The 10,662-nt window shown below is 45.3% G+C and overlaps 1 pseudogene; it reads right to left on the bottom strand.

Annotated features, from left to right (window-relative positions):
- Nucleotides 1-10,278: 10,278 nt before the first annotated feature.
- The window catches only part of LOC123101171 (syntaxin-132-like), a 7,836-nt pseudogene continuing 7,452 nt past the window's right edge, over nt 10,279-10,662 (bottom strand).

Here is a 10,662-nt window from a genome sequence, read left to right as displayed (position 1 = left end):
TTTGATGAAATGCCCAACAGCGTGAAACAAACATGATATGAAGTGTTGGAGCCACACTTGAGGTTCCTCCTCGATCGCGGTTAGCAACTTGAACCTTTCATGCATGTGTGTCATTGATAAAATATGCATGTGTGTTGTTCATTGTTTAATTTCTATTGTTTATAGCTAGTTACTTTAACAAATGCATGATGGTTAATTATATATTTTATATTATAATAATGCAGATGAATCGGCAATGGATGTACGGTAACCGACTCTCCCGCGAGTTCACTACGGGTTTGAAAGATTTCCTCGTAGTGGCTAATGCGAACAAGCAGAAGGGTTTTGTTATCTGTCCATGTGTTGACTGTAAGAATCAGAAGGGTTACTCTTCCTCAAGAGAAGTTCACCTGCACCTGCTTCGGCACGGTTTCATGCCAAGCTATAATTGTTGGACCAAGCATGGAGAAAGAGGGGTTATAATGGAAGAAGATGAAGAACGGGATGATTTCATCGATGAAAGCTATCTTGCTCATTTCGGTGATACTTTCATGGAGGATGCTGAAGGTGAAGGGGAAGGTGAAGGGGCAGGTGAAGGGGAAGGTGAAGGGGAAGGTGAAGGTGAAGGTGAAGAAGAGGCACGTGATGAGACCGTTGATGATCTTGGTCGGACCATTGCTGATGCACGGAGACGCTGCGAAACTGAAAAGGAGAGGGAGAATTTGAATCGCATGTTAGAGGATCACAGAAAGTCGTTGTACCCTGGATGCGATGATGGTCTGAAAAAGCTGGGCTGCACACTGGATTTGCTGAAATGGAAGGCACAGGCAGGTGTAGCTGACTCGGCATTTGAAAACTTGCTGAAAATGTTGAAGAATATGTTTCCAAAGAATAACGAGTTGCCCGCCAGTACGTACGAAGCAAGGAAGGTTGTCTGCCCTCTAGGTTTAGAGGTTCTGAAGATACATGCATGCATCAACGACTTCATCCTCTACCGCGGTGAATACGAGAATTTGAATGAATGCCCGGTATGCACTGCATTGCGTTATAAGATCAGAGGCGATGACCCTGGTGACGATGTTGAGGGCGGGAAACCCAGGAAGAGGGTTCCCGCCAAGGTGATGTGGTATGCTCCTATAATACCACGGTTGAAACGTCTGTTCAGGAACAAAGAGCATGCCAAGTTGTTGCGATGGCACAAAGAGGACCGTAAGTCGGACGGGGAGTTGAGACACACCGTAGATGGAACGCAATGGAGAAAGATCGACAGAGAGTTCAAAGATTTTGCAGCTGACGCAAGGAACATAAGATTTGGTCTAAGTACAGATGGCATGAATCCTTTTGGCGAGCAGAGCTCCAGCCATAGCACCTGGCCCGTGACTCTATGCATCTACAACCTTCCTCCTTGGTTGTGCATGAAGCGGAAGTTCATTATGATGCCAGTGCTCATCCAAGGTCCGAAGCAACCCGACAACGACATCGATGTGTACCTAAGGCCATTAGTTGATGAACTTCTACAGCTGTGGGGCAGACCTGGTGTCCGTGTGTGGGATGAGCACAAAAAAGAGGAATTTAACCTACGAGTGTTGCTTTTCGTAACCATCAACGATTGGCCTGCTCTTAGTAACCTTTCGGGACTGTCAAATAAGGGATACAATGCATGCACGCACTGCTTACATGAGACTGAAAGTGTACATTTGCCAAATTGTAAGAAGAACGTGTACCTTGGGCATCGTCGATTTCTTCCGAAAATTCATCCAGTAAGAAAGAAAGGCAAGCATTACAACGGCAAGGCAGATCACCGGCCGAAGCCTGCGGAACGCACTGGTGCTGAGGTATTTGATATGGTCAAGGATTTGAAAGTCATCTTTGGAAAGGGTCCTGACGGACAATCAGTTCCGAAGGGAGCTGACGGGCACGCAGCCATGTGGAAGAAAAAATCTATATTCTGGGAGCTAGAATATTGGAAAGTCCTAGAAGTCCGCTCTGCAATCGACGTGATGCACGTTACGAAGAATATTTGCGTGAACCTCCTAAGCTTCTTGGGCATGTATGGGAAGACAAATGATACAAAGGAAGCACGGCAGGACCAGCAACGTTTGAAAGACCCTGATGACCGGCATCCGGAATGGTTTCAAGGTCGTGCCAGCTACGCTCTGACCAAAGAAGAGAAGGTCATCTTTTTTGAATGCATGAGCAGTATGAAGGTCCCGTCTGGATTCTCGTCCAATATAAAGGGAATAATAAACATGGCGGAGAAAAAGTTCCAAAACCTGAAGTCTCACGACTGCCATGTGATTATGACGCAATTGCTTCCGATTGCTTTGAGGGGGCTCCTGCCGGAAAATGTTCGAGTAGCCATTGTGAAGCTATGTGCATTCCTCAATGCAATCTCTCAGAAGGTAATCAATCCAGAAGATCTACCACGGTTACAGAACGATGTGATCCAATGTCTTGTCAGTTTCGAGTTGGTGTTCCCGCCATCCTTCTTCAATATTATGACGCACCTCTTGGTTCACCTAGTCGAAGAGATTTTCATTCACCATCGAGGTTGTCGACAGTGCAACCGGCAGGCCGCTGGAGCCCCGCAAGAACGCCACCAAGTTTGTCAACCAATGCGGAGCCATTGTTAGAGACAACGTCTCGATCACCGTCCAGGAGTGGAATAAGCCAAAGAAGGCACGAATTGCTGGTTTCACTTTTGTCGATAAGAGAACAAAAAAAGATTGCTTCAAAAAGCTTATGGAACATTTCGTTCTACCTCCGGAATACAACAAAATTCGATGAGGAGGGTATCAAGATTGAGGAAAACAAGGAGAGGAGGAGGCTAGTCAAACAGTTCGCTCTTCATAAGATGGCCGACGCATTCCGGAAATTCAAGAAAAATCTAGCCCATGACTTTGTCAAGCAGAACAAGACCCCGGATTTCAAAGGACAATATGAGAAACTGAAACATGATTGGCCAGAATTTGTGAAGCAAAAGAAATCGGAGCAGTTCATTCAAATATCGAAAAAAATAAGGAAAATGCGGCTAAGAAGGAGTACACTCATATTATGGGGCCAGGAGGGTATCGCCTTTGGGAGCCTAGGTGGGAGAAGATGGAGAACGAGCTGAGGGCGCGAGGAATCCGTCCAGGTACGGAGGGATGGGACCCAAGGGCCAAAAGCTGGTGGTACGGGCATGGGGGAACGCTGAACCCGGAGACAGGGGACTGTGTTTACCGGGGCAAAATAATTAAACCCACCCAAGCCCTTATTGACGCAATGAGGGATGCTCAAGAGGGGAAGATCAAGTTCAACAGAGAGAACGACGCGCTGACAAAAGCCCTCGGGAATCCTGAACACGGAGGACGTGTACGAGGCATGGGGCACATTCCGTGGAAAATAGGGTTCTGCCAGAACGATGACCCGTACGGTTACAGAAGCCGGAAGAGAAAGATGGATCCGGAAGCAGATGTTGTGGCGCGGTTGGCATCGGAAATGGATGTGATGAAGAAAACCGTGAGTGTACTAGTAGCCGAACGAGATGCAGCTCGGGCGCAGCATGAAGATCATCCAGCGGATCTCAGAAGCTAGCAGCGGAGAAGCAGTGTGGCTTCCACGGAGGCCCCACCGGCTGGTGCAGATGCACCGACGATCGAAATTACTGCACCGGAGCCTCTGGTGGTCGAAATTACTGCACCGGAGCCTCTGGTGGTCGAAATTACTGCACCGGAGCCTCCTCGCTACCCCGTGGACGATATAAAGGAGATGAAAGAATGTCATCTGTATTATCCTATCGGGAACATGTCCATGAAGGTAGCCATCGGCAGTGCTTTACCATGTTTACCTGGAGCACTCCACCACAACACCCCCATTCAAGATGGCTATGCTCGTGTCACGGTGGAGGACATAGTCCAAGGGTTTGAGGACCTGGAGATTGACATTGCTACACCTGAAGGGGAGAAAAGACTTGGAGATGTCAAGCGCCATTTCATTCTATGGCAAAAGAAGTTTATCAAGTTTCCAAGCGAGGTGCCAAGGACAACAAGTCCACCCCCCTACGGTGGTGGCGGTTCACCTACACCTCCGTCACGTCAGCCGACGTCCCCCAGTCCACAACGTCCGGCGGGTGATCAGACGCCGCCCCCCAGTCCTCGTCCGGCGGGTGATCAGACGCCGCCCCCCAATCCACCTCCGGCAAAGAAGCAGAAGCAGTCCTGGATTATTAACCCGGACCCTTATGTACCTAAGACCACAAAGGTACCGGAGCCATCATTGAAGCCTCTCCCCACAAGGCCTTGGGAACGTAGTGCCGAGGAAACTGTCGCGGCTGCGGCTGCTGATCATGAGAAATGGAAGGCGGACTGCAAGAAGAAAAGAGAGGCCGAGCCCAAGCCAGTATTTTCTGATGAGCAAAAGAAGTGGGCTAAGTCATTTTTGAGCACACCGTCCCAAGCCGCGAAGAATCTGCCTGACGACTATGCACGTGAACTTCGTAGGCAGGCACTCATGTTGAAGGAGAAGATAGAGCGGGCGGAGAACCAGGAGAACAAAGCCTTGGAGGAGGCCGAGAAAACGGAATTAGAAAGTAAAAAAAGCGGGAAACGAGTTGCCCAGCTCGGGGAACAAAGTAAACAATCGATTGCCCCGCTTATAGTGAAAGTCGCCGGTCCGGATGACCCCGATATCATAGCAGCTGCGGCAGCACATGGATTGACTGTAACGAGTGCCAGAGAACAAGCGGCCAACTTAGGTATTACTCTTCGTGAACTGTTAGGCCTTGATGAGGCGCCAGTGAAGGAGGTAGTAATTACATATGTGAAGAATGGGCCTCTCGTCGAGCCTGCGCAGGAACAGGATCTACCTCCACAAATGAAAGGTCTGCTGAAATGGTACAAGGGTTACATAAAAAATAAAAACGCCAAAGAATATATTTATGCGGAAGTTAGATATGAGCATCACTTCAAACATTACTATGTACAAATTCATCTGAGTGAATTGTTCCAGCTTTTCAAACATTACCATGGCAAATTTCTATATTTAAGAACCACAACAAATTTATATTTTTTTCATAACCAACCATGTTGTACACGCAACAAGATTAACCATGTATCCATGGCAAAATTCCCTAATATTTTCCATCTTTTTTAAATTAGAAAATTCCAAATTTTGCCATGTGCCCACTACAAATTATCAAAAAAATCCATGTTTTTTTGGTCAATGTTTTTATATTTTTTACATGTGCAATTTTTATTATAGGTAACATAGCTGCTATATTATTTTATAGCATGGAAATTTTATATTCATTAGACCATGGTAGTTTTTTCCGTAGGTACTTTAGCAATTTTCGTTATGTAGACGATGACAATTTCTTTTTGGTTAGACCATGGTAATTTTTTGTAAGCAGGATGCAATTTAGACCATAGTTCTCTTGTCTTGCAACATTTTCTTGGACCATAGCGATTTTATTTAGCGTACCATGGTAAATTCCTTTTTTACGTGCTATCAAATTTTTTGACATGGCAATTTTGGACCTTCTTACAAGCACAACCTTTTTTCCGCAATGTAGACTTTTGCTATGTGAACTCTTCTGTTTTTTTATTAAATTTGCCATGTTATTTCCACAAAAAAAAACTTAATTTTTTATGAGATTTTTTTGTTTGAAACAAAATATTTATGTTTGTTCTTGTTTTTAATATGACAAATTTTGTCATCCAATTTTGTTGTGTACAACCTGTCAATTATACTATTTTTTATTTATACCTACATCATGAAAAAACTTTCTTTTTTAATATTTCATTTATTTATTTATTTGCATAGGGGAATGATGATTGGGCGAGAAGCCTAGCGAAGGTCATGTACGGCTTTGTATTCGCTTGGCGGGTTACCTGTAGCGAATAGAACGTTCGCGCTGGAGGGGGTTCTCCAGCGAACTACTGGTTCGGGCTGACATCGCTAGAAATCTGATCTTCGGTAGACATTGGGGGTCCATACTTTATCCCTGATTCAGACAAAAGATACTGTTTCTCCTTCTTCTGTTGCATGCAACTCCATGAAAGAATTCAATGTTTTTATCTTCTATTCACCATGGATCAAACCTGGACAAGATGAGGAGATGAGACACTGAGGCACTGTTAGTCAAGGTCAAGAGGAAGAAAGAGGAAGAGAAAGAAGAATTCAGCGACAAAATGCAAGAACGAGGAGACGGAGGGGGAGGGACTCACCGTCACTCGTCGGATGTGGGAGGTGCTTCCTTTTCCCTACGCGAGCGACGTGCTACACTCCAAGGGTGGTGTTGGAGGCTGCCGGCCACTGGTGTTGTGGACTGCGTAGCTGTTTAAGTAGCGAGTGTGGTCGTGTGCGATGCAAAGTGAGGCCGCGACCTAGACCATCTTTGGCAATGCTGCTCACCCAACACACACAGGTGCACATGCATGCGTAGTGCTCCTAGAAGCTAGATGAACGGGGAAGGGAGGGGGAGGGGACTCACCGTACATGTGAGCATGCAAGGCTGCGATACGCGAGCGACCCAGGCGGAAGCATGTGATGGTCTCGGTCGTCGCATTGATGTAGAGAGGAAACCACGTGCAAGTTTCGTCCGATCAAGGGAGCGCGTATAACATTTTTGGCTATGCTGTGGGATGCATGCCTGCCTAGTTAATATCTTTCCATACGTAAAGAAATGCTAGTGAAGCTCATCACGCACACGCATGCACATGCTCATTTTAATTAGCTACGGTGATTCTCAACTAGCGAGATTTCAGAGTAGCATGCCCATTCACCACCCTTAACGACGGGTGGCCAAATCAATCATTTCCATAAGCTTGCTTCTACCACATTTTGGCAGAATAGTTTCATTCTTTTTAATATCTTTTTTATGCATGATTGGTTGTCATTAACGGATGCAACCTTACTTTGACATACACTGAGTATTACAACGTGACATTATATTTTACACTAAACCATTCTTAAGCTTATTTGTCTTGGTTGAGAATGGGTGGTGGGGCTCCAAAGGTCTGCATGGTCATCTTGACCCTACATAATCATCTACTCGAAAAAGTGGCAAAAGAATAAATAAGGTGATGGTCATTGATGGCATGCTTCCACCAAGGCATAAAGTGATGAGGCATCATGTGCTTCCCAACAACGCGTGCTTTTAACATATTATCTTTAGTGGGCTTATTAATTTTTCTTCTTTTCATATTTCTTATAGTTTCTAGAATAGACAATAAACCTAAGTGATTCTCTATTTTTTTTCTTCTTCTTTCAATTTACTTGTAGGGAAAGAGATCGTCTCCTCTAAAGGAATTAGTGTTGCTTTAAAAATAAATTAATAGTTTAGATGCACCACCCAAACTAGTTGCTTTAACAAACTGGGATGGTCATTGTTTGATCTCTTTTCAACACATGGAAAATCCTAGCATATTAGTCCCTCACATGCTCACATATCAAATAACCATGACTCTAAACTATTTTTGCAATGACCACTAAACTTTGTTTAGCGTCAACCAAGGCTCGGAGAATGTACTTCCTCCGTCACAGTTAAATTTGCGTGTGTTTCCACAATAGACAAGGTTTAGGGCGCATTACATTTATTTCTAGTAGCTAATTAGTACTCCGATATACTATTTCTATATGCATGCGTAGTGTGAATGGTATTTTTCAGCTCATCTCACAACCAATAGATAACCACCTAGGTTCCAGAGAATTTCCAAACACGTCTTCTAAACCGTGACGGAGGGAGTACGACATAACGAGATCATCAATGTAAGTTAATGTACGACATAACGAGATCATCAATGTAAGTTTAACCATTAAATTAATGTAGGCCGCGCAGGAATTCAGATCGGGATACACATGCACGTCAAGTTGTAAATAAGTTTTTATAATTGATCAAGTGGAATTATGGCATAGGAAATCAAGTGAAGACTGCCTCCTTAAATAGGATAACAATGCTTAACCGCCATTATGCACCGAATGTGCATGTGTCCCCTCGATGCATGTGGTGCCCCAATGGCGGATAGTCAAGATAATCTCGTCATTACCGAAGATCGCAACTCCCACATCTCAACGATGTATGTCGTGGTGCACCATGCACGATACGCTTTCATGGCACTTTGATGGTGCATGTTGTCAAGTGGTCACCTATGCGTCGTGTCTAGCTGTGTCACACTTCCTACTACACCACGCGACGACTAAGCTAAATGATATCAAGTAAGGCACATATCCCCACAAGAATTGGGGCCGTAAATTTAGTATGAACACAACACAACCTATTTTGAGACATATTCGTGATTATTGTGTGTGGTGACATATTGAAAGCAACAAGCACAATTCACCAAAGGAGATATGCAAATGGGCACAAGAGAATCATATCATTATGGTTAATGATTAAAGGAGAGATGCAAACTCAACTTTAAGTTACATGGACGGGCTCCAAAGGTCTGTATGGTCATCTTGACCCTTGTGGTCTACTCAAAAGGCTTGTCAGAGGAAGAAAGAAGGTGATCTCGATTGATGGCATGCCTCCACGAAGGCATAAAGTGGTGAGCCATCATGTACTTTGAACTTTAATTGTTTGCCCTTTTCCCCCTAAAAACAATCCTTTCAAATGTATTTGATGGTATATGTTTGATATATATCCAAAGCCAGTGACCATATTGCCCTTTGTGCATGTTTGACTGAAGACCGAGCCCTTCACGTGAAATTCCCCAAATTCCTCCCCGCCAGCTAGGCACTCCTCGCAGCCGCCCTTGCTGCTCTTTGGCGCCGGCCCTTGCTGCTCCTCGCCGCCGCACTTGTAGCTCTCTGGTGCCGCCCCTTGCTCCTCCCTACCACCACCCCATGCTCCTCGTTCCTCCCCACGAGCAACAACAATAGCAGCATGGGCGCCATGAGTACGACGAAGGCAAGTGCCGGCCACGAGCACGACACACGCGGGGCCCTGCCGGCAAGAGTCAGCAGCAGCTCCATGACGCGCGTCCCACGGGAGAGGAGCTCGTTGCCTCACTCCCCATCCCCGATGGTCCTTGACGGCGACTTCCCCCCGTGGTCCTGGGCGGACGCGTCCACGCAGATGAATGAGCGGCGCGGTCCGGACCATGGCGAGTGAGGACCGTGCCGGCCATGGTGAGCTCGGTGCAGAGGCGTGCGGCCTACCTGCGATGCCAACCCCGACAACAGGCAGTCTCACGTGACGCCGCGGGGCTCCTCCATGGGCGGCAGGTCAAGCCGCCTCGCCGTCGCTTCGGATTTCTGCTCCTCGCCGATCCGCATGTCGCGTCCCAGGAATCGCGCCTCGAGCTTCGGGCGTACGCGGCGTGGTCAATGGGGTGGAGCAGGGACAAACTTGTCTTTCCTCGTGGGCAAGGGCAAAAAATCAAAGTCCAAAGTAAAATGTGCTAAAATATCAAATCCAATGTAAGCAGTGGCAAATTATCAAAGTGCGAAGTAATAAGGGGCAAATAATCAAATCCCCCAGTAAAATATACCAAGAAATTATTTAGACGATTTGGAGGTCCCTGTTACATCTCCATATCAAATAACTTAGAGTGTGATTTATTGCTCTTACTCTCTGAGATGGATGTTGATGAGCGGTACAACCGATAATTCACTTCAAAGCACGGCTTAATTTACACACTTGGGCTATTACCGCGCCAAGTGACATGACAGTGGGTATGATTCTTGTTTGCTCCGCCTCCACCAAGTGCCTGAAACTAGTGTATGTATGTTTCAGGTTCTTCTTGGGCATATCTCGCACTCCTTTGTTGTACAGCGATTGATCAATGAATAAGATTATGTATACTGCAGTACCAACAACGGAGCAGTTGCTTCTTTAGACACAACAAGCTGACAATTAATGTTTGAGGCATAAAAAATGGAATTTCATCAAAATCTTTATTTTTTGTATATATATTATTTATTTTATTGTTTTGTATCTAGCAAAATTGTAAGGTAAAAAACATAAAAGATCCTGGATTCTCCATTTAATTCGGAAAAAAAGAGATTATTGTTCGTAGAACATCGATAGAGAAAAAAAGGCGACTATCGGATTTGAACCGATGACCGATGAATGGATTCAGGACGCACATTTCGGTTTGACCACTAAAAATACTAGGAGGACAAACACGAACCAATAGCAGGAGCCTCCAGTATATATATGGGCGACCAATGTCGACTTGTCCGGTTCATCATAGCCATACAGCGATAGTAGAAGAGTGTGTGAATCGGTCACAGAACTACACAGATAGCATAAACAGAAAGAAGAAAAAAACCTACTTCTTCCCAAGATGTTGGGTTTCAGGTCATGCTCAAGAGTTACTTCTTCACTGCCTTGACAACCACGAGCATGACGATAACAACTATCACTATCACCAGGAGAGCGATTATGGCGTAGCACATCCACTTTCTCGAGTTCTTCTGCAACGTCTTTGCCTTCTGGAGGGCATCCAAACTATGTTGTATGTAGTTGGTAGCATTTGAAACCTTGGAATAACAAACAAAATGCCAGCATCGCATTCGTTAGCTTGTTTATTGACAAAATCGGTTAGGTCTATTTGTTAGAATAAAGCTGTTTTCACAAGTTCGTCATCTTACATGTGGCTCTATGTGGTCAATCATGTCTCCTTGAGCCTTAACCAATACTGCCATATCCAGGAACATCTACAAGCCAAAACCCAGGAAATGGGGTACATTAACACA

This window comes from Triticum aestivum, chromosome 5A, assembly GCF_018294505.1.
Source record: "Triticum aestivum cultivar Chinese Spring chromosome 5A, IWGSC CS RefSeq v2.1, whole genome shotgun sequence".
Lineage (NCBI taxonomy): Eukaryota > Viridiplantae > Streptophyta > Magnoliopsida > Poales > Poaceae > Triticum > Triticum aestivum.
Note: the sequence above shows the minus strand (reverse complement) of the source record. Positions and strands in the feature narration are given on the sequence as shown.